Below are 24,301 nucleotides of genomic sequence, written 5' to 3' on the forward strand. Positions count from 1 at the left end.
GGAATTCGTTACAGAGCAAAACACACAACTTGTGGCGCTGAAATAGAACCAGGTTCCGCTGGTACGACCGCTTCACATGAGAGAACTTAATAGAATTATCCCATCAGGGGACATTTGTTGAAGGTCAATTTATTCAAGACAAATGGAATCTTATAAAAACAACAGAGTCTTGTGGCACCTTAGAAACTTGCTAATTAATTATGGTGTAAGCCTCTATATGCTGTAAGAAAGCACTTTGTTGGTTTTTGCAGCAATGGGCTGACGCAACTATTCTGTCCTTCTGGAAATGCCAAAATGTGGTTTGTTCCAGAGTGGCTGAAAAGGGCCAGCTGGGAAGATGGGATTTTGAATGGACCCCTCAGAACAGGCATCCCCAACCTTCGGCCTGCCAGATGTTTTAGACTACAATTCCCATCATCCCTGACCACTGGTCCTGTTAGCTAGGGATCGTGGGAGTTGTAGGCCAAAACATCTGGAGGGGCGCAGGTTGGGGATGCCTGCCTCAGAATAAAGGAACCCCAAAGAGCCACTCTAAGCCACCTTCTTGGATAAATGAGAAGATTAAACTGCTTTACAGTGAATAAGACCATCTAGGTTAGTTTTCTTTACTCTGGCGGTGGCAGCAGCAGACCCTCAAGGACTTGGGCAGAGGGAGGCCTTTTCCAGCACCTGCTATTGATTCTCTTTAAGTGCAGTTGCTGGTTCTGGACTGGGAAGGTCCTTTGCATTCTTGGTGTGCAGGAGGAGAATGGTGCCATTTTGACCAGGGACATCTGTGTGGTGAGCCTTTTTGTTCTGCCCATCTCTCCCCCTTCCTCCCTGGCAGGAGCGCCCAACCCACCAGAGTACTGAAATAGGTGATGCTTCTTGTTTGACTGAGTCCCACCAGAAAGCCATTGGGGGAGACGGAGAACGAAGCCTTGGTTTGTGCAGGATTTCTGATGCTACGCATGCCCACGAGGTGCTTTCTCACAGCCTGCCGCAAGGTGGAGACATCCTGGCTGTTCCTTCCTTCGCAGTTTTGCTCCTTGCCCAAAGGCAGCTGCATGTGGGCTGGCTGAAGGCCCAACAGCGGAGAAGGGAGAGGAATTAGATCTCATTTAAGCCCACTTTGGTTGTAAATAAACTATAATCACTTCAAATGTTTTGCTTAATAAGGAAAGGATGTTAACCATTAGGCAAACACTCAGCAAGCCCGTTACTGCCAGACTGGAGATACCAAAGGGGAAGGCGATTCAACCCAAGCTGTTAAAACAAACCATTTGCGGGTCTGCAAAAGGCGGGTTTGTATTTCTTTAGATCTAGCCCCTTTCCGGGTCCAAATAATTAAAATTCGCATTGGGGATGGAGGGGAGAGGAGAGTTAGTATCACTTCTGTAATGCCCCAAGGGAGAAGAGCTGCACAAACCAGGATCTGCTCATAAAGGACTGCTGATTCCCCCTTTCCCCACTTCTGTGGCAATTCCGTACCTCTCCCATCCCAAAAGCCTTTCACTAAGAACTTTAGTCCGGCTCACAAATGGGGGCAGATGACTTGCAAGGGTGAATGATGGCATTGCATTAGGTTGTGACAGAGGGAGAGAACGGAAGGAGAGCTGCTGCTCCACGGACTCTGCTGAGAGACTAGGTCTCTGGCTCTTCCTCAGCCATTACCCAATAGCATCCACTCTGTTAGGTTGCAGCAGTGTGAGAGATGGGAAGCAGGGCTACTTTGCTGGCTCTGCTGAGAGAACAGCTGCTGTTTGGCTCTCCCTCATTGCCTAGTGGCAGCCATTCTGCCAGGCTGCAGGAGAAAGGGAACGAAGGGAAGCAAGGCCACTCCACTGGTTCTACTTAGAGATTTGGCTACTTTTCTGTCTCTGAACTGACCTATCCCAGCTGGTCCATGTCGGTACTTCGTAACTGAGAACTGGTGCTTGACTTTGCTTTTCTCCTTCTCTCCCTCCGCCTTTGCTTATGTTGTGTCCTTAAGGACAAGAACTGGTGTTTGTTTGTCGATCTGTAAGCCACTCTGGGAACCCTTTTTGGCCGAAGAGTGAGATTTAAAAAATATTTAAATAAAATAATCAACTATACAGTATTTCTCACATACATATGTGCTGCATGTGTGCACTCGAAAGCGTGCAAAGGGGAGCTGTTTGCAACCGGGGAATGAGAATTTCAGCGGCTGCTGGGAAGATCACCTCCAGGACTCGTCTACTGCCACACTCAGCAATGACCCTACCAGAGTTGTCTTCTTCCTCCATCCCCTTCTCCTTCTCCATCTCTGCTGGTCTTTTTCCATCTGGCCAGCAAGAAGACCGGCTCACTCATAGCTGCTTCAGCGGAAAGTACCCAAGAGACCCTTGACCTGTGGGAGCTGCAAGACATCCTGCTCAAGACGCCTGGAGACAATCGTGGGGGGTGGTAGTGGTGGTGGTGATGTTTTATGGGCTTCTATTAGACCCAAGATTTAACTTTGGTTGTATGTTATTTTTTTCTGTTTTTGTGATTCTGTTTTTGTATTTTGTTGTAAGACATTATTATAAGGGGTTTATTTAATTTTATTGAATATTTTTTGAGATGCTTTCATTAACACTTAAATTTTGTTACATTTCATAACTCAGTGAATTATGTAATTTTTTCCTTGCAAACTGTCTTGGCCATAGTTTACTATGGAAAAGTGGTGTACAGATAAATTATGATGTTGATGACGGAACATTTGGCACTTCCAGGCAGATTTGTTTCTTTTTGCACATCAAAGGGAAACATTTTTCCTTCCTTCCAGTGTTGCCCGTGGATTGCCACTCCTTTGTTCTTCTCTGACCTTCCACCCACCAGCATGAAGGGGCAATTGGCTTTTCCCCATAAGAGTCCAGGCACTATAACTGTCTCATCTGTAGGTGTGTGAGTGATCAGGGATCTCATAGTTACCATGGTCTGACTTTAATGGGATGTGTTGCTCATTCCCCAGAACAGATTACAGGCAAGGACAGAAAGATGCTGTGAGGACCTCTGCCAACTCTCTTGACTCGGGTGAAATAAGCCAGTTGCACAAGTAGAGAAGATCAATAACAGCTGTAGAAAAAGCCAAGAACAGCAGCAAAAAGATATGGTTCTCAACATTTTTTGAGGAAACCATTCAAGCAGCATGTTTTGTTGAGCTGGAGTAGAAAAAATCTCCCCAAGCAGTTTTTATCAAGAAGCATCCAGCATTTCCTTTAACAAAAGAGCGTTCTCGAAATGCTTTGAGGACCATGTCCATTGGGCAGCTGCCTCTTCTGTTGCTGTTTTTCTGGGCTGATGAAGCAACGAACATGTGGTAGCGATTGGCGCCTGCTACTTTCTCTGACATCATGACTGAGGGTTAGAGTTGAGCCAGAAGCCTGGGAGAAAGAAGGGGGCATTTTGGAGTTTTGGGGGGGTGGAATCCTGGACTCTGATTACAAAATGTTATTTATGAAGTGGTGAGCTCATGAGCAGCCCAGATACTGCCAAATTTAAAGGTTTTTTCATCTAACAGAATGAACATAATTTTAACATGAATATCCAAGCAAAGACCCATGGATTCTGGACAGCTTTATGGACACAAGCAATAAATTCTGTGCTCAAGAGCCTCTGCAAGTTGAGTGAATTGGTGGTAAAATGACAAATGCAGTTCAATGTAAAGAAGTGCAAAGTGATGTGTGTTGGGCCAAAAAAAATGTTAATTTCATATATGCGCTTCTAGGATCTGAACTGGACGTGACTTACCAGGAGTCATAGTGGATAGCTCCGTGAAGATGTTGGCAATGTGTAGCAGTTGTGGAAAAGGCAAATTCTGTGCTAGAGATAATTAGGAAATGAATTTAATATAAAACTGTGCGTAATGCTGTTACGCAACACTATGGTGCAGCCACTTTTGGAATACTGTGTACGTTTGTGGTGGCCTCATCTCAAAAAGGATATTGTAGAGTTGGGAAAGGTTCAGAAAAGGGTACAAAAATGATCAAAGAGATGGAGCAACATCCTTGTGAGGAAAGGTTGCAGTATCTGCCACCAGGAACTTTAGAGAAAAGGTGAATAGGACATGACATGATGGAAGTTTATATAATTATGCATGGCATGGATGAAACGGGTAGAGAGAAGTCGTCCCCCCATAACAGTAGAACTTGTGGACATCCAGTGATGTTGAATATTGGAAATTCAAGACAGATAAAAGAAAGTACTTCACGTAGCTCATGGAATCCGCTTCCACGGGAGGCAGTGATGGGTACCAAACTGTATGGCTTTACAAGAAGATTAAGGAAATTCAGGGAGAAGAGGGCTATCAGTGGCTGCTAGCCATGATGATTATGCTCTGCTTCCACAGTTGGAAACAGCAATGCTTCCGACACTGGTGGAGGAACAGGAGTGCGGGGGAAGCGCATCGCCCCCGGCGGCATGATCCCGGTGGGGTGCCATCGCGGCTTCCCCCCCACCGCTGGGCACCATGTCCCTGCAGGCGGTGTACCACACCCCCCAGGACATGTGCCATACCCCTGTGGGCGGTGCACCATGCCCTCAGGGTGCATGCCAGCCACACCCCTGCCTGCTCTCTGCCCCTCCGCTGGCGCTTGAAGCTCTGCCACTGGCTTCCGATCACCTGTTGCTGGAAACCACAGTTGGGGAGAGTGCTCTTATGCCGGAATCCTGCTTGTGGGTTTTCCAAAAGAGGCCTCTGGTTGGTTACTTTGAGAACAGGATGCTGGACTAGATGGGCCATTTGCCTGGTCCAGCAGGCTCTTCTGTTATGTGATGTCACTGGGCTCACTGACCAGATGCTTGTGCAGCCCACTACTATAGATGCTGCTGTCCATACGCCAACAAGTGCAGAAGCCAGCAGGCGAAATATTGTGTGAATGCAATGACACCTGAAGAAATGTGAGGACACCTAATTCCCTCAATCGCTAAGGAAAGACACTGCATTTATTGCACAGTAAAGCAATTTGTCTGTGCGGAGGTTCTGCCATGTCAGTTCTCACATGGCCTGAGTGTAAGCAAGAGACTGGTTTCTGTGATGCTCTTTTGTACATCCCTGCAGAGGAGTCTCACAGAGGGGAGGGGAAGCTCATCCTGTACAGATTCACCCCCTTTGCTTTCCTTTTTGAAAAACGTGGCTTGCATTAAACTTACAATGTTTTCTTTGAAAAAAAAAATATGTGTATGTATTTCCACATTCCAAATTTGGAAGATTTAAAATGTATAAATAATCCAATAATTTGGGGGCACTGCAATAAGATTTCATGTGAGGAGATAAATCAACCTCTCATTTACATGCTTAATTCATTCCACATTTCGTTCACCAGCCTTCTTGGAAAAGGCTCAAAGGTATTTCTCCGAAGGATCTGTCTTTTGCAACTTCTCCCGCTGCTGCTCAGCCTGGAGGCAGAAATGGAGCTCCACCCTAGGGCCAAATGTTGCACCCAGATGTCACAGAGTCAACCTTCTTCCAAGAATGCAACAGCTTCTCTGGGTTTGCCGTCATCCCTACCAGGCTGGGCAAGGAAGACGATGGGTGTGCCTTTTTTGGAATTCTTCTGTGGGGCCAGGAGGGGTGATTGGGGCCAAATCCCCACCCAACCATGACTGACCTAGGGCAAGTCATTATCTCTCAAGGAAACCACATCGCAGGTTTGTTGGGAGGAGAAAATGTGATGACCCTGTGTGAGTGACTGCACTGAGCTGTGTTGAAGACATAGACTTCCATGGAGGAAGGAAGAGCCTTGGACTGTGATGTGGCTTTTGCCTGTGATGATAGCCAGGGTTCCTGGAGCCCCCCCCCCCGGTTCTGCCCCGTCTCAAATCTCTCCCAAAGTCTGCTAGGTGGAGCTTGGCTCCTGACCTGAGGTTTGTGATCTTCGTGCCTAGCACAGGAAGATGTGCTCAATGACGCCATCCAAGAAGCTTGCCCACCCTTCTTCCTCAGGGCCTGTTCTGCTTTGTGTCCAGGAGAAACAAATCCTGTTTTGTCTGCTCCAAAGGCTGAAGAACAGGTGCGGAGACACCTGCGTCTGTTGAGATGTTGCAGAACTTGGCAGCTTGGGCTTCTTTCTCTCTTTTTATAAGCTCAAAGCATTTTTCCAGAGTGATAAATTACCCACCCAGTTGTCAGCAGATGAAGATGGCAGGTTTTATGGACTCACCAGCACTTTAGAGGGGGGTGGGGGCTGTGGGAGCAACAGGTGCAGGAGGCCAAGGAAAGAACCCTACTTCCAGGCATGACAAGAAATGTCTGGGGCATGTCAGCGTCTCCCCACAGTTGTGAGTGATGACCTGACAAATGGGGATGGACTCTTGATTCTTGGGAATATGGCAGCATGGCAGGAGTGGAGATCGAAAAGCCCAGGCCAAAAATTTATTTATTGAATTTATATCTCACCTTCTTCCCCAAGGAGCTTAAAGTGGCATACATGGTTTTCCCTCACCTCAGTTATTCCCCACAACTACCCCGTGAGGGAGGTTAGGCTGAGAGACTGTGACTGGCCCCAAGGTCACCCAGTGAGCTTCATGGCTGAGTGGAGGTTTGAGGCCTGGCCTCCCAGGTCTTAGTCCAACATGGTTTGTTGAGGCTGACAGTGAAGTTGAATCCTCTTGCTGCCACCAGACCCTTACTGACACTCAAGTCACAGCAGAGAGCCAGGAAGCAACAGGGAGGCATCAGTGGGAAAGAGCAAGTGAGCATAAGCCAGGCTGGGATGTCAGTTTCTACCAGCCAGTGGCCACTGACTTGGGAGTGGGCAAAACTCCCCCTCAGTTCTTTGGCTTGTGGCTACTCCAGGCTGCCTCCTTCCTTTCCCAAATGCAGCCCAGGCCAGATTCTGGGGCCATCAGCTTTGATTGATTGGTTGGTTGATATGCTGCCTTTGTACACTACTCAGTAGCCATAAAATCTCAGAACGGCATAAAAGCCGTTCATCAGAGGAGAAAAGAAATGTAACAAACACAGCAGGGCCGCAGTACTCGCAGGTCTTAAAACTTCCAGAGCCCCACAGAGTCATAAAAGACGTCAACGTTAAAAAGATTAAAAGGCCCTGAGAAAATATAAATATAAAAAGGTCTTCAGCTGGCACAAAAAAGCCACAGCAGAGATGTCAGGTGAACCTTTCTGAAGGATGGGGATGCTTCAGGTGGCTTTCATTTTTGCTAGCTACCTGTTGCCAAACCTCCTTTGTTGGAGGCAGCCAGGCAAGGGCCTGAGAAGGTGACTTGAATGTCTGTGTGGGGTTCCTTGGTGGGAGGCATCTACTCCAAGCCCAACCAGATGCAGGAGGCAAGAAGGGAGGAGAGGGCGCCTCGTCAACCCCTCTTTCCTGCTTCACTCAGTGGCAGGCTTCCATAAGAGGTGTAAAGCTGGTGGTGATCTTTGCTGAAGTGACACACTAATACCGTAGCTTTCTTTAGCTGTGCTTCCTGCATTGCAGGGGGTTGGACTGAATGATGCCCTGGGTCTTGTCCGGCTCTACAGTTCTAGGATTCTAGGCTTCCCCGATCCTGCGTGTTGGTGGAAGCACATCTGACCACCCCTCCCTTTCAGTTTACCTGACAGGAACGGAAAAGGGCCAACCATCATTGGCGCCTTAGAGACCCCTTCTGATGAGACATTTTCAGCAGCTGCTCTACTGAGTTTTGAGTTCTGAGAAGCTCAGCCTGAGCTGGCCCTCCTCATACCCTTCATGGCCAACAAGAACGCCAGAGTTGGGGGAAAGGTGCCAGCGGGGGTGGGGCGTCGGTGTGCCTACAGTTCACTGTGGCTGACTCTTCTTGACAGCTGTCTCCACCATGTCTCCCTTGTGGGGAGCCACATCCCTTGAACCAGCTCTTCACTCTCTCTCCAAACCACTGTCTGGCTGAGGAGTGAGAAGTTCTGCCTTCCCCGCAGGGTGTCAAGCTGTGGAAAGGAAGGAGGAGCCAGTTGGCAGGCAGGCAGGCCCCACAGTGGAGCCAGGGGAAGGGGGGCACTGTGGTAGATGGGGATCGGGGGGCAGCAGTGCTTTCAGGTCCTCATCTCCCGCCTCCTGGCACTGCAGGGTTCTAGGGGTTGGAGCTCCACACCATATTCCAGGCAATGGAACAAGCAGGCACTCAGGGCAGTTGGTCAGTCACTTCATAGACAGAAACTTCTTTGCTTTGAAGCTGCACAGGCGGTGATTCTCAGGCTCTGGTTGCATCCAGTGCATCCCCAACGCAGGTTTGGGAAGTGCTGTGTGCATGGTGTTGGCTGCACTCCATATCTAGCCTATGATTTCTTGTGAAAGGCTGTGTTTTGATGAGTTCCCCCTACACTCAAACCAGCTTTGGTGTGAATTGAGAAAAATTGCAGCCTTGCTGTATCTGAAACCAGTAATGTGTGCCCCAGCCACAGGTTGAACATAAGAAGAGCCTGCTGCTTCAGGCTAATGGTCCACCTAGTCTAGTACCCTGGTCTCACAGTGGCCAACTCCTGTGGGAGTGAGTTCCATAGTTCAACTCTGTACTGCCTGAAGAAGTCCTAATCAGAAGGCCTCATTGGACTTGTCAGCTTTCCATAGAGAGGCATGGGCTTGAGGCAAGGGAGCTCGCCCAGCTCCTGCCATCCAGGGCCTGCAGCTTGAGGGCTGAACCTGCCTCTTGTTGAAGCTGATGGTACTGTCTCCCAGCACCCACCACTGGAGTAACCCAAGTCCAAAAGGAGGTCCCCAGATGAGCCTTGAATTTGGCGGTGGGCAATCTTTAGAGGTGAAGGCAGCTCCCAGCCACACAAAGGGCATCTTTCCATGGAGCTGCTCCTGCCCTTGTGAGGAGAAGACACTGTGTTACATCAGCAGCACCATGAGCATGCATTGCAGAGCATCTAAATCAATCCCAGGTCTTGCCCAAAGTCCAATTTTACTAGCCACAAAAGTCAGTCTAGATGAGGGGAGAACAATTTGCAGGCATTTCCCACCCCCCTGCTGGATGGCAAAATAGCAAAGTGTGTGTGTGTGTGTGTGTGTTTCACACTTGGGACCTTCTCTAAGCCCCAGCTGACATTCTGAGGAGACCTCAAAAATCCTGAATGAAAACAAATGTAAAAATTATAGGTACATTTGTAACCTATTACCACTCAGCCTTTATGAAACCCTACACGTGCTGGCAAGGGGGAGAAAGAGTGGTGCCGTCCAAAGTATTTCCTTTTAAATGAGAAAGTTGCTCCAGACCCCATCTGGGCTCAGGCAGCTGCCTCTGGAAGGGGCCAGGCTCCGTTCTTGAAACAGAAAACACTGAAGGCAGGGGGAAGATGCTGTGATGCAAATGATCCCAGTGCTGTCTCACAGCATGGCAGGGCAGAGGCACAGGGTTAGTCTCACCTCTCCAAAGGTGGGAAACAGCATCTTTGCTGTGTGACTGGGCCTACGCCCTGGAGACAGGCTGCACTCTCCCCACCTTGGGATTTGCTGGAGAAAGGGCTTGTGAGAAAAAGAAAAGTGGGGGTGGGCTAAAAACAGGGCATCCAAAGTGGGCAGGGGAATAGGAACACCTCCCTGCATTGGCCTTCCATTAAAATGCCCAGTCATGGGTTTAGAGAAAAGGTACATATGAGGCGGAACATGGAACTAGAACTTATGGACAGCCAATGAAGCTGATTGCAGGAAGCTTCAGGACAGATCAAAGAAAGGACTTCTTAACGCGGCACATCAACCTATGGAGCTCCTCCAGGAGGCAGTGATGACCACCAATTTGAATGGCTTTAAAAGAGTGTCAAAATCATGGTTGAAAGGGTGATTGATGGCTACTAGCCATGATGGCTATGCTCTGCCTCCACAATTGGAGACAGCAATGCTTCTCAATGCCAGCTGCTGGAAACAACGGGAGGGGAGTGCTCTTGTGCTCAGGTCCTGCTTGTCTGTTTCCCTTTGAGGCATATGGTTGTTCACCATGAGAACAGGATTCTGGACTAGATGAACCAGAAGGTTATTTTTACGTTCTTATGTCCTTATGCAAGTAGTGTCAGTGTAAACAACTTGCAGGTGAACTTCAAGCTGGTGGCAGCCATGCCTTTAATGGCCTTGCATCTGAATTCATATGGTATTGGAGTAGGGCAGGTGGGTACAATTTCAGGGAAATGGCTCTTAATCATACCTACTTGCCCAGAGGCTCTTACCCTTTTCATCCCCCTCTAAACCTTCCTTAAAGGAAGTACCCAGGGAAATGTTGTTGCTGACAGAGTCCCTGATTAGTGGGCTGTGGCAGTGTTTCTAGAGACCCTGGTGCCATGACAGTCATCTTCACGCCATCTATTGATTTTCTCTACAGCATGTATCCCCCTGAGTAGCAATGCACCCCCACACCCTTGCCAGCATCATTCAAGGCCTTTCAAAGGAGGGAAGTGGAGAGTATGATTTCTATACAAAGTATGATGCAGTAGTCAACTCTTGGCCAAGTTGACAGCTACAGAAGCAGTTAGACCAATGTCCCAGATCACTTCTCTGACAGTACAATACTATGCATGTTTACTCAAAAGCTTGTCCCACTGTGCTGAATGGGGCTTGCTCTCCAATATGCACACTGCCTCCTAGAGCGGTTTGGCGCCATGTTTCCCTCTTGCTGGAGCTCAGTAGCAGCTCCCAGAGGGAATGCAGATCAAGAAGCCTCAGAGAGCAGTGACCACATGAAAGAGCCCCCTGTCCTGCCCTTCCTCCTCCAGAGGCTTTTGTGGGATTAGCAACTCACCAGAAGGATTAGGGAGAGCAGGGAAAATACTCCAGAAGCAACATCTTCCCTCCAGCTTTGGAGGTCTGATTCCAGACTAGGCAGGAGCTGCACTGGGGGAAAAGCAACACCAGGAAGGCTCTGTGAAGATGATCTCTACAAAGGCAGCTGAGCAAGCAGAGAGGAACCAATGAGACTGCACAGGCAAGGAGGTGAAAGCTGGAGTTTGGCTGGTGCAATGAGAGAGATGCAGCTGCAGTGAGGCCATGGGGTCTCCCCACACCCAGCCCTCTGCACAGTGTAGTGTGATAAGCATGTGAGCAGCTGGTGGCCCTTTGGGGTCCCCAGGATCCCCATATGTGTCCCTCTTTCTGTTTTTGTGAGACAGAGCTTCTGTGAGACTCTCAGTCTGTCTTCCATCTGGGCTCAGATCAGCTGCATCCTGCCTTCCGAGTCCCAGGGCTAGAACAGCAGCAGTTTTGCAGGTATGGGGTGTGGGCCAGGCTTGGAGCCACCTCCTCTTCTCATGCAAGCCCACCTAGTACAGCAGGTACTCGTCTCACCAGCTGAGCTTTTGAGGATCCCTCATCTAGAGAACCAGTCTTGCCCACAGCCACTCCCCATGGCAGTTTTGAAAGATTAGATAAATTGATGTGTTTGAAAGTGTTAGCAGTGATGGCTCAATGGAGCCTTCATGTTCAGAGGCAGTCTGAATGCAGGTGCTGGGGCAGGTGCTGGGGATACACAATGGCAGATAGTTCTCTATCCCCCAGTTGTCTACATTGGTTTGCAAGTGATCTAGAGGCATCTGGGAGCTCTGTAGTTCAGTGGTAGTCCATCTCCTTTCCATGCAGAAGGTCCCAGGTTCAAGAGGGCTAAGAAAGACTGCTCCCTGAGTCCCAGGAGAGTCAATGGGGATGTAGTTCTGAGCTATAAGGGCCAACAGTCGCACTCAGGAACATAGGAAGCTGCCTGGTGCTTCCTGTCCAGTCACTGTTGGTTGAACTAAAAGGATCCACCTTGGTCTCATCTAACATGTCACTATGGATATTCCTATTTCCTTCCACTCCTCCCTGGCTTCCTAGTATCACTAACAGTGGGGCTCTAGTCCATGGCCTCAGTGCCAGAGGGTGGCCAAGATGGTCAAGGGTCTGTAAACTAAGCCTTATGAGGAACGGTTGAGGGAGTTGGGTATGTTAGCTTGGAGAGGAGGAGAGTGAGAGGTGATAGGATAGTCATCTTCAAATATCTGAATGGCTGTCCCATGTTTTCTGCTGCTCATGAGAGTAGGACCCAAACCAACAGAGTCAAATGATAAGAAAGGAGATTCCTACTAGACTTTAGGAAGAACTTTCTGATGGTAAGAGCTGTTTGACAGTGGAATGGACTCCCTCAGAAGGTGGTGGATTCTATTTCACTGTAGGTATTTAAGCAGAGGTCCAATTTCCATTTGTCAGAGATTCCTTAGCTGTGATCCTTGCATTGCTGGTGGTTGGAGTAGATGACCCTTGGGACTCCTTCCAGTTATACAATTTTGTGATTCAATGGAAAGAAGAGGGTGGGGAGTGAGAGGCCTGTCAAAAGCAGGAGACCCTGCCCAAGCTCTTAAAGCCTTGTAGCGAAACCAGGGTTGGGAGATGGCTTTGCCAATTGACCTCCTTCACTCCTGGACTCTGCCTTGGTCCCCCAGGGGCCCTGCTCCAGAGCACCCAGCTCAAGTATCTTGCAAGGACTGTGATGAAAGGTATATTTATTGTACTTCATTGAGGCAAGTTGTTTCAGATGTTTCCAATTCATTGGCTGGTTCAGACATCTGTTCTTGGTTGGATCAAAAAAAAGAAAAGAAAAGAAAAGAAAAAGGGCTTAACTTGCAAGAAAAAATGTGTTTATCTTGGAGACTTATGACATTCTCTCTAATCCCAGTAAGTTGTCTATTATTGCTAATGGACAGGTGAGCTACAGCGAGGGCCAGGCATCTTACATCCAGGGTTAGTTCAAAGCAGCCATGGTGAGGCCAAGCAGGTCAGCTCCAAGCAGCCCTCCTTTCCAGCTGAAAGGTTGGCCGGTCATCTGCGTCCCTCCCATAGCACCAGAATTTCAACTGGGCTTGTACTCCCATTGTGCTCAGAGGGACCCAAAGATAAACTCTAGCACCTAGAAGCAGGGATGCTTTTGGACTTGAGTATTTGGGATATTTGCCTCAAGTATGCTTAATGGGAGCTTATGAAAAAGGGCAATGGCTTAGTGGTGGAGCATCCGCTTGGCCTGCAGAATGCCCTGGGTTCAGTCTCAGATTTCATCTCCAGGTAGGGTTGGGGAAGACTCCTTGCCCAAAACCCTGGAGAGCTATTGCTACCAGTTTGTGTTGACAATACTGAGCTAGATGGACCAATAAGGACATGAGAAGAGACAGCTGGATCAGGCCAATGGCCCATCTAGTCCAGCACCCTCTTCTCACAGTGGCCAACCAGATGCCTGTGGGAAACCCATGAGATGAACCTAAGCATAAGAGCCCTCTCCCCTCTTTTAGTTTCCCACAACTGGTATTAAGAAGCATTGCTGCCTCCAATTGTGGAGGCAGAGCATAACCATCATGGCTAGTAGTCTGGTATGTCCCACGGAGGACCTTACGGTCCTCATACAAAAACATCTTGGAGGTCCCGGGCCACAGAGAGGTTAGGCTGGCCTCAACCAGAGCCAGGGCTTTTTCGGCTGTGGCTCCAATCTGGTGGAACGCTCTGTCACAAGAGACTAGGGCCCTGCAGGACTTGACATCTTTCCGCAGGGCCTGCAAGACAGAGCTGTTCCACCAGGCCTTTGGCCAGGACACAGACTGACCCCCTTCTTTGGCAACCTTCACAGAACTCTAGCCCAGTGGTTGTCATTAATCTGATTTGAGCTGATTTTATAAGGAAATGATTTTAGAATGTTGTATATTTTACTGTTGTTAGCCCCTCTGAGCCCGGCTTCGGCTGGGGAGGGCAGGATATAAATAATAATAATAATAATAATAATAATAATAATAATAATAATAATAATAATTACCCCTCTCCTCCACAAATTTTCTGACCCCCCCTCCCTTAGTAAAGCAGTTTCCTACCCTCATAGGATTAGCCAGAGGGATCTATCACTTCCAGCTGAAGGAGGGAACTTAGTCCATGGGTTTTCTCATCCAGTTCCAGAACCATCTCAAAATAAAAATGGGGTGCAGAGAAGGGAATCCCAGGTGGGACTCATGGCAGGAACATTAGGGAGTCCAAAGGCTTGCAGTGCAGAAATGGCTGGGCTCTCCTGATACACTCAGCCAGAATTCCCCCAGCTAAAGGACTTGACGTCCTTCATGGGCTCAGCCCCACCATTCTCCCCGCGTTGCACCTGCAGGTGGAGAGGGCACCGCTTGGACACCACCATCCTCACGGCATCTTTGCGGTTGCCCTTCCTGCCCCCCTCCTGAGCCAGCCCAGCACTTGTTGCAGCTGCTGCTTTGCTTCCAATTAGCTCACATCTGTTACAGCTCCAGTGCCGCCCCCAGCACCCCTCCAGCAGAGCGCTGAGCCGCCTGCAAGTGATTTCATGTGGCAATAACGGGAATCACGAAACCTGAAAAGAATCTAAACAAGAGAAGCCACTCCAATTAACCTTAACCCTTGAGAGGCTGGGCGACACCCACCACTAAAGGCGGCTTCAGGGTGTCCTTCAGAGATCCGATATTAGCTGTGACTTGGGGGACCCGAGGAACTTCAGGGACACAGTCGTGTGAATGTGTGTCTATGTGTTTAAGACAGTCTTTGGAGTCAGGTTGCTGAAAGGGTCTGGCTCAAGGAGGCTGCTCAAACCCTCACCCCTTAAAACCAGAGAAGGCTCAGAAGAAACCAAAATGGTTGCAACACCAACATGTTTAAATGCATTGAGCACAAACGGCCTCATGCTGCTTCTCCCAACCCCACATTCCGGATGTGCCTCCGGTTGCCAGAACCAGACCAGATCCTTGAAGGATGTTGTGACACTCTGGTTTGTGTTAGGCGATGAAATAGTGACCTTTTAAGTTTCCCAAAATTCCTTGGGGTTTTTTATTGGGGGGGGGGATTTGAACTGCTAATCACATCTCTCATGAAAGTAAGACCACAAAAGTGTTGTTGCTTTAAAAAAAAATTAAAATCAATTCAGAACTTTCCTTAAAAATGTTAAGCAGAACCAGAAATTTCCGTTTAATGTTTTGAATCTGCAGAACTGCTAATTTCAGAAATAGTAAGTTTCAATTCTGCTCCAAGCCTATCCAGATGTCAAAGAGCATTTGCTGCTGCTTGCCAGGACTCTCTCCCCCCCCCCCCCGAACAATTCCCCGCTCAGCCTGGATAGCAGCTGAACCTGAGATGTGCCTGCAGGTCAGGGAGCTCAGCAGGGGCCTGTGTACCTTTGCAGCCTCTCTTGCCGGAATGGTGCTGTCATGAAGCACAGGCCTGCTGTTCGTGCTGCCTTTGGCATTTGAGCTGAGACCCACCTGGGCTCTCTAGCAGTCAGGGAAAAGGAAGCCACCCTCTTGCATCGTCTGGAGAATTGGAGGCAAAGAACCAATATTGGGATCCACCATGATCCAAGTGGGGGAAATGTTTGTGGGTTCTCATGAAGTAGCCCCATTAGCCATAGATGATGACTGGTGCTTGCAGTTGCCACGCCCCTCCCTCTTTGTTGGGCCCACACGTTGGGAAAGCAGGGAGGCCACGTGGAGCAGGCCTTGCAAAACTGCCTCCATTGCTACCCAGCTGTTGTAGAGTACACTTTGCAGAGGGCGGAACATATGTTTGGATTAGTTATTTTTTTTTATGGCATTTCTATCCCACCTTCCTTTCATCCTGAAACTTAAGGTGGCCTACACGTTCACTGGAGGCCCCTCCCCATCCAGTTCCAGAGGCACTTACTGTATTTTTCCGTGTATAAGACAATGCTTTTTGCTGAAAAGAAAATAGGCAAAAATTGGGTGTCGTCTTATACACGGATAGTGAATGCAGAGGGGGGACGTGTGATTAATGGCAGCAGCAAGCAGGAGATTGGCAGCGGCAATTGGGTGGGTGATTGGTGGCTGCAACAAGGCCTGCTGGTGATTGGTTGTGGCTGTAGCAATTGGGCAGGTGATTGGCGGCGATCGGCAGTTGGCAAGCGATCTGCAGTGGCGAGCTGGCGGGTGAGTGATTGGCAGAAGTGACCTCCCCCACCCCCCAAAAGCTAAACAACTTAATTTCTTAATTTTGGTTTTAAAAAATAGGGGTTGTCTAATACATGGGGGTGTCTTATACACAGAAAAATACGGTAGTTTCAGCAAGGTGGTGGCCTCAGGCACCTGCATCATCCAGAGAAGGAGCTCAGGGGGCAGAACTGGGTCTTCTTGAGAACTCCCAATGCCAGCAAGGGCAGGCAGGGTTGGGCCAGGGAGTTCCACTGTCTCTTGCACCTTATTGGATTGTGTTTGGCAATGGGTGGATGTGTGACAGTAGGTCTTCCAAATTTCCAAACACTTATTTGTTTTTAATGTTCTAGTTATAACTAATGCTGCATTATTAGTGTGCTTTGGCCTCTGTTGTAGAAGCAGCACAGTAATGAAACAAGCCACTCAGTGATACTGAGGTGTCCTCTGACAGATGGGCTTCCAGCCTAGCCACCTTCTCAGACTGTGTTAAGGTCTGATCTGGTTGACCATCCTCTTTGAAAACTGATACCAAAGAAACTAAATTAGCCCCTCAAGGTGCTGTGGTCAATTTTCCAGTTATTTTTCCAAGGGACACATACGCAAATATTTAGTTTTGTAGTTCCAGTTTTGTACTTCCCTTTTCCTGTCGTTAATTAAAAATAGCATTTGGGTTTGGGTTGATCCCATGATATGACAATAAAAAAGGCTAATTGAATGGTGTAGGGAGTGATGGGGGGGTTTGTGTGCAGAGAGCCCCAGAAAGCCACATATGGTGTAATAAAAACAAATGAAGAGACTCAAATGTGTTTTGTGTCAGGCACGAGACTCATCAACATTAAATATCACTAACATGGAGAATGCATATTAACTTGTAACATATCACAAGACCTTATTGGCTGATGAATTCAAAGGAGAACATCTTGGCTTTGCAATGGAGTCTTCTGAATGGAACGTGACCTCATAAGTGAAGTTGATTCCTGGGGGGGGGGGGAATTGTGGCCCCCGCAGATTCCCAAGGCGAGGGTGCATTCGCCCTTTGAACTTCCAGACTGTTACCGTGGAATGTTTTACAACCATTCCTCGGTCTTCCATGCACCACTTTAAAGCCTTCAAAGTGTCTGTGTCTTCTTGTTCTCTCGGAATTTGCTGCATATGGCTGAGGACTATCCAGAGTATTTGAGCAATTGCAAGAAGTTGGGCTGCAGGGTTGGCTTATTTACTGGGAAAGGCCTGTGCTCAAGACAGCTAGCAGTACAGCTACCAGAACAAAGGGATTCTAAACCCCAGATATGTTGGTTTGGAGGGGCTGGACTGGCAGATCAACATCCACCTGTGAATGGAAAGTGCTGCAGATTGAAGTCCAGCTGAGTGGAAGCAGTGGGGGCAGAAAGGGCAGGGTGAGAGGCATGGTTCTGCAGTGTCCAAACCCCTGCCATCCTCTGTGCATGCCCCCCCAAAACAGCCCAGCTTATACCACCAAAAGGGCAAGTCTAAGAAATTGTAAGCCCCTAGGTAGAAATGGACAGGCCCCAAGAGGTCCACATTGGCACAGGAGTGCTCAGGATCCAGTACAATCCACCAGCCAGTCACCTGGCACCACCAGACATCTTTATCATAGAATCATAGCATTGTATAGTTGGAAGGTGCACCCCCTGCAATGCAGAAACCATATTTGTGGAAGGCCCCTGATTTGGTATGTATTCTGGATCCGGGTCAGGTTTGCCCCTGGTCAGATCGGGGCTGCTCCAAAATAAGGTAAAGGTAAAGGGACCCCTGACCATTAAGTCCAGTCGCAGAGGACTCTGGGGTTACAGCGCTCATCTCGCTTTATTGGCCGAGGGAGCCGGCGTACAGCTTCCAGGTCATGTGGCCAGCATGACTAAGCCGCTTCTGGCGAACCAGAGCAGCGCACAGAAACACCGTTTACCTTACCGCCAGAGTGGTACTTATTTATCTACTTGCACTGGTGTGCTTTTGAACTGCTAGGTTGGCAGGAGCAGGGACTGAGCAACGGGAGCTCACCCCGTCACAGGGATTCAAACCGCTGACCTTCTGATTGGCAAGCCCTAGGCTCTATGGTTTAGACCAAAATAACCTGAGCCCTAATACAAATACTTGAAGTAAATACTCCTCAATCTGTCCGACTGTCTTTAAGGTGTATTTGGAAGCTGCAAATGCAGCAGCCGGGTTGCTCACTGGGGCATGTTCTGGTGGTAGGTGGCACCTACTTCCAATTCATGGGGTTCCCCCCATTTAAGAACCCATTATCTCTTGCCAATCCCAAGCCAAGACTGTGGTTGGAATGGGATTCCTTCAAAGCCTCAAGTTGCGCCAAGGATGATGTGCTCAGAATCTCTGTGTTAACACAAACATTCACAAACACAAACTTGTTTTTCGAGTAACCACCGCAGGGGTTGTGACTTCTGCAGAGAGAGCCACTAAGAGGCTCATTTACACAAGTGACATAATTCCAAACATGTCAGAATATGGATTACAGAGGCTGGGGTGGTGAGGAATGCGCTTGGAACAGAACAAGAGCAGAAAGAAACTGTTCCTGAATGGTGGATTCTTTGTGCCTCTCAGTCAGTAGTTCCCAAATCTTTTGGGAGCCACTGCCCCATTGTTTCCCTAAGCTTATCCCCAGTACCCCCTACCTTACCCTATAAAAAGCATAATTCAGAACAGGGGTTTGCATGACCCACTAAGAATGATAATAACACAATATAATTTGAAGCAGTAAGTTAATTGCACATTTATATAAAATCTAATTAAAACTCTTTGGTTTAATTAAGTCAACAAAACTAGTGAACTTGATCCAGTGATACCATCTTTTCAAAGTCTGATAGCCATTTACACCTCCAGCACCCCCTCCCACTCCCATGTGTCTTTGTGTGCCCCTAGGTTATCCCACGGCCCCCAGGGGGCACCCAGTGTGGGAACCACTGGTCTATAACTGGTGGGTCAGGACCCACTACTGGGACACAGCCTAAACAGGTGCAACAGGCAAACAGCACAATTCTACTAAACTAAGACCTTGATCACCTAACATGGCACTTGTTCCATTTATTGTAGTTTTCAAATACAAGAAGGAAGAGGTGTGGGTGTGTCACTCTGTCTGGATAACAGGAGGGTCAGTTGAGCTGGGATCCTTTAGGCAGAAGAAGCCAAGCCCACCACCCCAATGCCACTTGGCATTTGCTTTACTCATGCTAGCCTTGTTGGAATTGCAGCTTAAAAGAGAGAAGGTAAATGGAGCTGGAGCTGCTAATTGTTCTCTCTCTGTTTAGAAGCCTCCGGCTGCCGGCCAGGCCTGCAGAATCCAGAGCTTCTCAGCTGTGGAACTTGGCACTGGTTGGGTGAGACGGGGCTTCGGTCTTTGGCCCCCTGCCCTCGGCAAAGCACCTGAAGTCAATTAAGTTGCCATTCTGTTCTTTTTAACTTTGTCAGTCGATGGGGGGACGGCACGCAGAGGGAGGGAGGCCTCGAGCGGTGTAAGCTTTGCCCCGTCACTGTCTCAGCAGGCAATGCGAATATGGAGGGGCGCTTTGCCGGATCAGAAACATCCCATCCAGGACTTGGAGGAAGGCATCAGCACCGCCCTGCTTACCTCTGGACTTTGTTCTGGCTTGAACTGGGCTTCTAGGCTTATACTGATCCTTCCTGAGTCTGGAATCTCAGAAGAAATTCTAGCTGAGATCCACTCATGCCTCTGAAGTGCGACTTTGATCACAATGGCCAGGGGTTGTGCTGACCCACAACTTGCAATCAATGGAGTGGAGGTGCATTAAAAAAAAAAAAGTGGGGGCAATATTTTGCAATTTAAGAGCTGCTGTGAGCTTGTACCTGCTCCATCCCACAAAGAGCCTCTTCCAAACAACCATCTTCTCTGTCTTTCTCTCTCTTTCACTGACTACCAAAGCAGACCTGGGGAGTGTTTATGGAATCTGCCTAAGAAAAATCTATCCCTTTGTTCTTAGCCCTGTTCAAAATGTAGAACCGACAATATACATTTTAGCTGCCCCAAATCTTGGGAATAATAAATAAATAAATGCAATCTGAAAATATTTCTTACCTTTGTTATATTTTTCACATATCCCCATCCCTAGTGATGGGAATCAATACTTTTGAAACCAAACCAAAGGCAGGCCATGAAATGCAATATGAAGTACATAAGACCCTGCCTCTTCTATAACATTAAGACTCCCTGGCACTGAAGGAAAATCTAGCCCCCATGTTTGCAGGTAGTGCCTAGGTCAGATTCTGGTGGTAAGGCCCCGAGGGACCTTTGGGGGCAAGCCAGACCTGCAGAAGAGGGATGGGATCCCTAAGAAGTGAGTGATAGGGAATGCTTCTGATCACCAAATGGCAAAGGGGTAGAAGAGCCTGGGAATGAAAGTGCACCAGGACCTTATGGTAGATCAAAGAGGGAAAAGGCCCTAATGGAGAAGTTGTTTTCCTAAATGGATTTTGTGAATTGTCTTGCTAGGCATTGAATTGGAACAGAAAGGAGGCGTGGAGGTGTTTGCCCGAACCCACCAATATCCCCTAGTGCACAGAAGGGTCTGTACCAGCTCCAACCGCCAGGAGCCATTGGCAATGTCTGAGGGATCCCCAGAGGCATGGAGTGCCTGCCCAGTTTGTGGTGTGATCTGGCCCCTTCAGCTGGTCTCTGGGAAGCTGGATTGAACCCGGAAGTCTGGCTCCAGGGATAAGAAGGGAGCATCTCAGGGAAAATAAATGCTTTCCATTTGCTGCCTGCCGTTCAGGGTAGCAGCAAGGGACTTGGTGGGTGCAGGAGGCCACTTGGCAAGGACACAACTACAGCTTTAATGCCTTTCTCCCCAAACTTCCTCTCTGTGGCTGCAAAGGAGAAACCAAAAGGCCTCACCCTGTCCAGCCCACTTTCCTTACAACCATCTGGGAAAGGCTTTTCAGAACAAGTGGCATGAATTTAGTTGCTGGGCTGGCAGGCAGGACGCTTGGTGTCATGGGCTGGATGAGTCCAGCCCTCCCTTGGGTCCTCATCACCCCAACTCATCCAGTCTATGACACTTGGCCTGATTCAGCACAACACTTCCCACATTCTTCTTAAGCAAGGAGGCATTCTCTAGGTCATCTCACACAGATCACTGACACAGCCGCTCAAGAGATCCTAAATATGTACTCCTGCTGGTATATTTAAATTCCATTCTTGTAAGTAGACCATGCAAGACCACAACAGCCCTTTCTTTTGAAACTGCAAAGCCCTGAAGTTTATAGTAGCTGATGAGATAGTATTGATTTCATAGGAAGTCTTGGACCATAAGCCTTTGTTTGAAATCACCAGGAACCATGAAATGTAATGTAATGGCAAACAAGACCTGAAAACTCGGTGTTCATATGACTTGACAACTAAAGTATAGCACCTGGCACTTTAAATCCTTGCATCAAAAGTTGAAAAAGAGGTGTTGTCATACCTGGGCATCATTTTTTATTATTTAAATTTGTATGCCACCCTTTATCTGAAGATCACTGGGTGATTCACAACATAAAAATACAAAATGAGAAAACAAAATACGTAATAAAACAAGAACAAAGACAAACCAATAACCCCCATCCCACAAACACATTTAAAAGGCCATAGACTGTGAAGCAGCCAAAGTCCTGGTTATAAAGCTATGTAATAAAGGCACCAGGTGAGCCTCCATGGGGAAAACACCCCAAAAATCATTTATTAGGGATGGAGGGGTGTTCAGTGATACAGAAGGCTGTATTAGCTTCTCCCTCTTCTGGAGGTCCTAAATAGATGGTGCTTTGAGGCTGCAGTTGCCTATGGAGATACTTCAGGTTTTTTCTCAGAGATCCTTTCCTGTAAAGCCCTCCCCCCTGTTGAATGCAGTGGTTTTTACAGGGTTCCTCCACCCTGGCTACTAAATGCATTTGCAATAATTGTTAAGCTACTGATACTCCAGCTGTATTCAAAGTTCTAAAACACACCATAGTGCATCTAGCTGTCATATTTTCCCCAAGTAGCCAGAAAGCCCATGGGAGGTGGGGGAGAAGGAAGTCTTCAGCTGATGCTGGAAAATTGACCAAGTGGGCACCATCCAGACTTGGGTGGGGAAGTTGCCGTACAATTTGGGTTGGTGGTGGTTGCTGATGACGCATAGATCTCCAGACCTAGCATTGGCCACTACCAGAATGGCCTCCCTAACAGACTTCAAATTCCAGGTAGGACAATATGGGGAAATATACTCTTTCAGATAGTGAGCTAATGGATTTTAATGAGCTTTACCGTATTGGATATAACTCTGGTAGCAATCACATTTACTGAGATTGGATTTTATTGTTTTTGAAAGCCACCTTGAACTGTAGAAGAAAAAGGCAGGCTATAAATCTTTTAAATATATAGGTAAAGGGACCCCTGACCGTTAGGTCCAGTCGTGACCGACTCTGGGGTTGCGGCGTTCATCTCGCTTTATTGGCCGAGGGATCCGGCGTACAGCTTCCGAGTCATGTGGCCAGCATGACTAAGCTGCTTCTGGCAAACCAGAGCAGCGCACGGAAACGCCGTTTACCTTCCCGCTGGAGCGGTACCTATTTATCTACTTGCACTTTGGCATGCTTTCAAATTGCTAGGTTGGCAGGAGCAGGGACCAAGCAATGGGAGCTCACCCTGTTGCGAGGATTTGAAGTGCCAACCTTCTGATCGGCAAGTCCTAGGCTCTGTGGTTTAACCCACAGTGCCACCCACGTCCCTTTTAAATATATAGGTAAAGGTAAAGGTACCCCTGCCCGTACGGGCCAGTCTTGACAGACTCTGGGGTTGTGCGCCCATCTCACTTAAGAGGCCAGGGGCCAGCGCTGTCCGGAGACACTTCCGGGTCACATGGCCATTGTGACATCGCTGCTCTGGCGAGCCAGAGCTGCACACGGAAACGCCGTTTACCTTCCCGCTGGTAAGCGGTCCCTATTTATCTACTTGCACCCGGAGGTGCTTTCGAACTGCTAGGTTGGCAGGCGCTGGGACCGAGCAGCGGGAGCGCACCCCGCAGCAGGGATTCGAACCGCCGACCTTTCGATCAGCAAGTCCTAGGCGCTGAGGCTTTAACCCACAGCGCCACCTGTGTCCCTTTAAATATATAGGCGCAAGCAAATAAGAAAGACCTGGAAGTGAATCTCTTTTCAATTCAGCCAGCTGCTCTATTACTGTGACCCAAGATAGGCAGCTATGGGGGTCCATGCACAGACACCATGACCTGAACATCTCCCAGCTCGGTCTCTCATCACCTGCAGTGCTCTCACACTGACTTGGGCCCCTGCCTTTGCCCCTGCGCTAGCCCCACCTTTAGACCATCTCCCTCACTCTATTGCTGCAGGGGGTTGAACTAGATGACACTTTGGGTCCCTTCCAACTCTCCAAGTCTTTGATTCTATTATTCTCTCCCTCTCGCGTGGCTGATGCCTTCTTGGCCTTCTTGCCCATACAGGCCAGCAGCAGGAGCAGCAGCAGCAGCAGCTGGAAAATGTGGCAGCCACATGTTGGCAGAGGCTGAGTCCTGGGCACATTTTTTCTCTGCGCAGCCTTTAAGCGGTGGGAAGCATTTCAAAGGAAACCATTCCCCCCATAACATGCTTGTGATCTGAAGATGACTATTTAGAAGGCAGCCCGGCATTAATTTAGCAATTCACTACAGAGTTTGGCGTGAGGTTGAAAGCACTAAAATAAATTGTGGTGAAGTCGTTTCCCTCAAACCAGATTGTGTGGTTTACATTATTTGTCAAAGTTAAGTACAACTGGCAGGTTTGTATCATTCATGCGCAGCTCAGCAGGGAGAGGAGCCTGAGGACAGGCACTCTGCGGGGCTTTGGGGTTGTCGATGTTCCCCCTAAGATGCTGTTTGATGGGATACTGCACAAAGCTGGGTCAACTGGAGGCCAGTTCCCTGTGTCTTTAGCACCATGGCGTCATCACCTCTTCTTCTTCCTTTCATGTTCCCTGTAAGTTGATTGGTTTATTTCCCCATGATCTCATATGGAGGAGTGCACGAGGGACAAAGCTCTCTCTCATACCTGCTCCCTAGCCACTGGCACAGAGAGGCATGCTCAGTAGCTATGAACCCTTGTGGCTGTATCCTACCTCCACTATCTGCAGTACGATGCTTCTGAAAATCAGTTGCTGGAATCTGCAGGAGGGCTTGGCAGCCAGGCAGACTTGGTCCAGGTGATATAGGCCTTACTCTGGCATGCTGCTCAACAATCCTGTGTTAGTTTTTTACCTGGATACTGCTGGGGAATAGGGCTGCTCCTGCTGTTACCCAGGTCTCAAGGTGTGACCATTCTGGGTTTTAACATCCTTCTCACCAGAGTCTCCAAGGGAGTGAGTAGAAAAGTCAGGATGACTGGGCGGAATCAGAGACAGGGGAGTTGACTTCGTGTCCTATGAGGTTCCACCACAGTCCCAGGAGT

The sequence above is a fragment of the Podarcis melisellensis genome (genome assembly GCF_964234715.1).
Source record: "Podarcis melisellensis genome assembly, chromosome: 8".
Lineage (NCBI taxonomy): Eukaryota > Metazoa > Chordata > Lepidosauria > Squamata > Lacertidae > Podarcis > Podarcis melisellensis.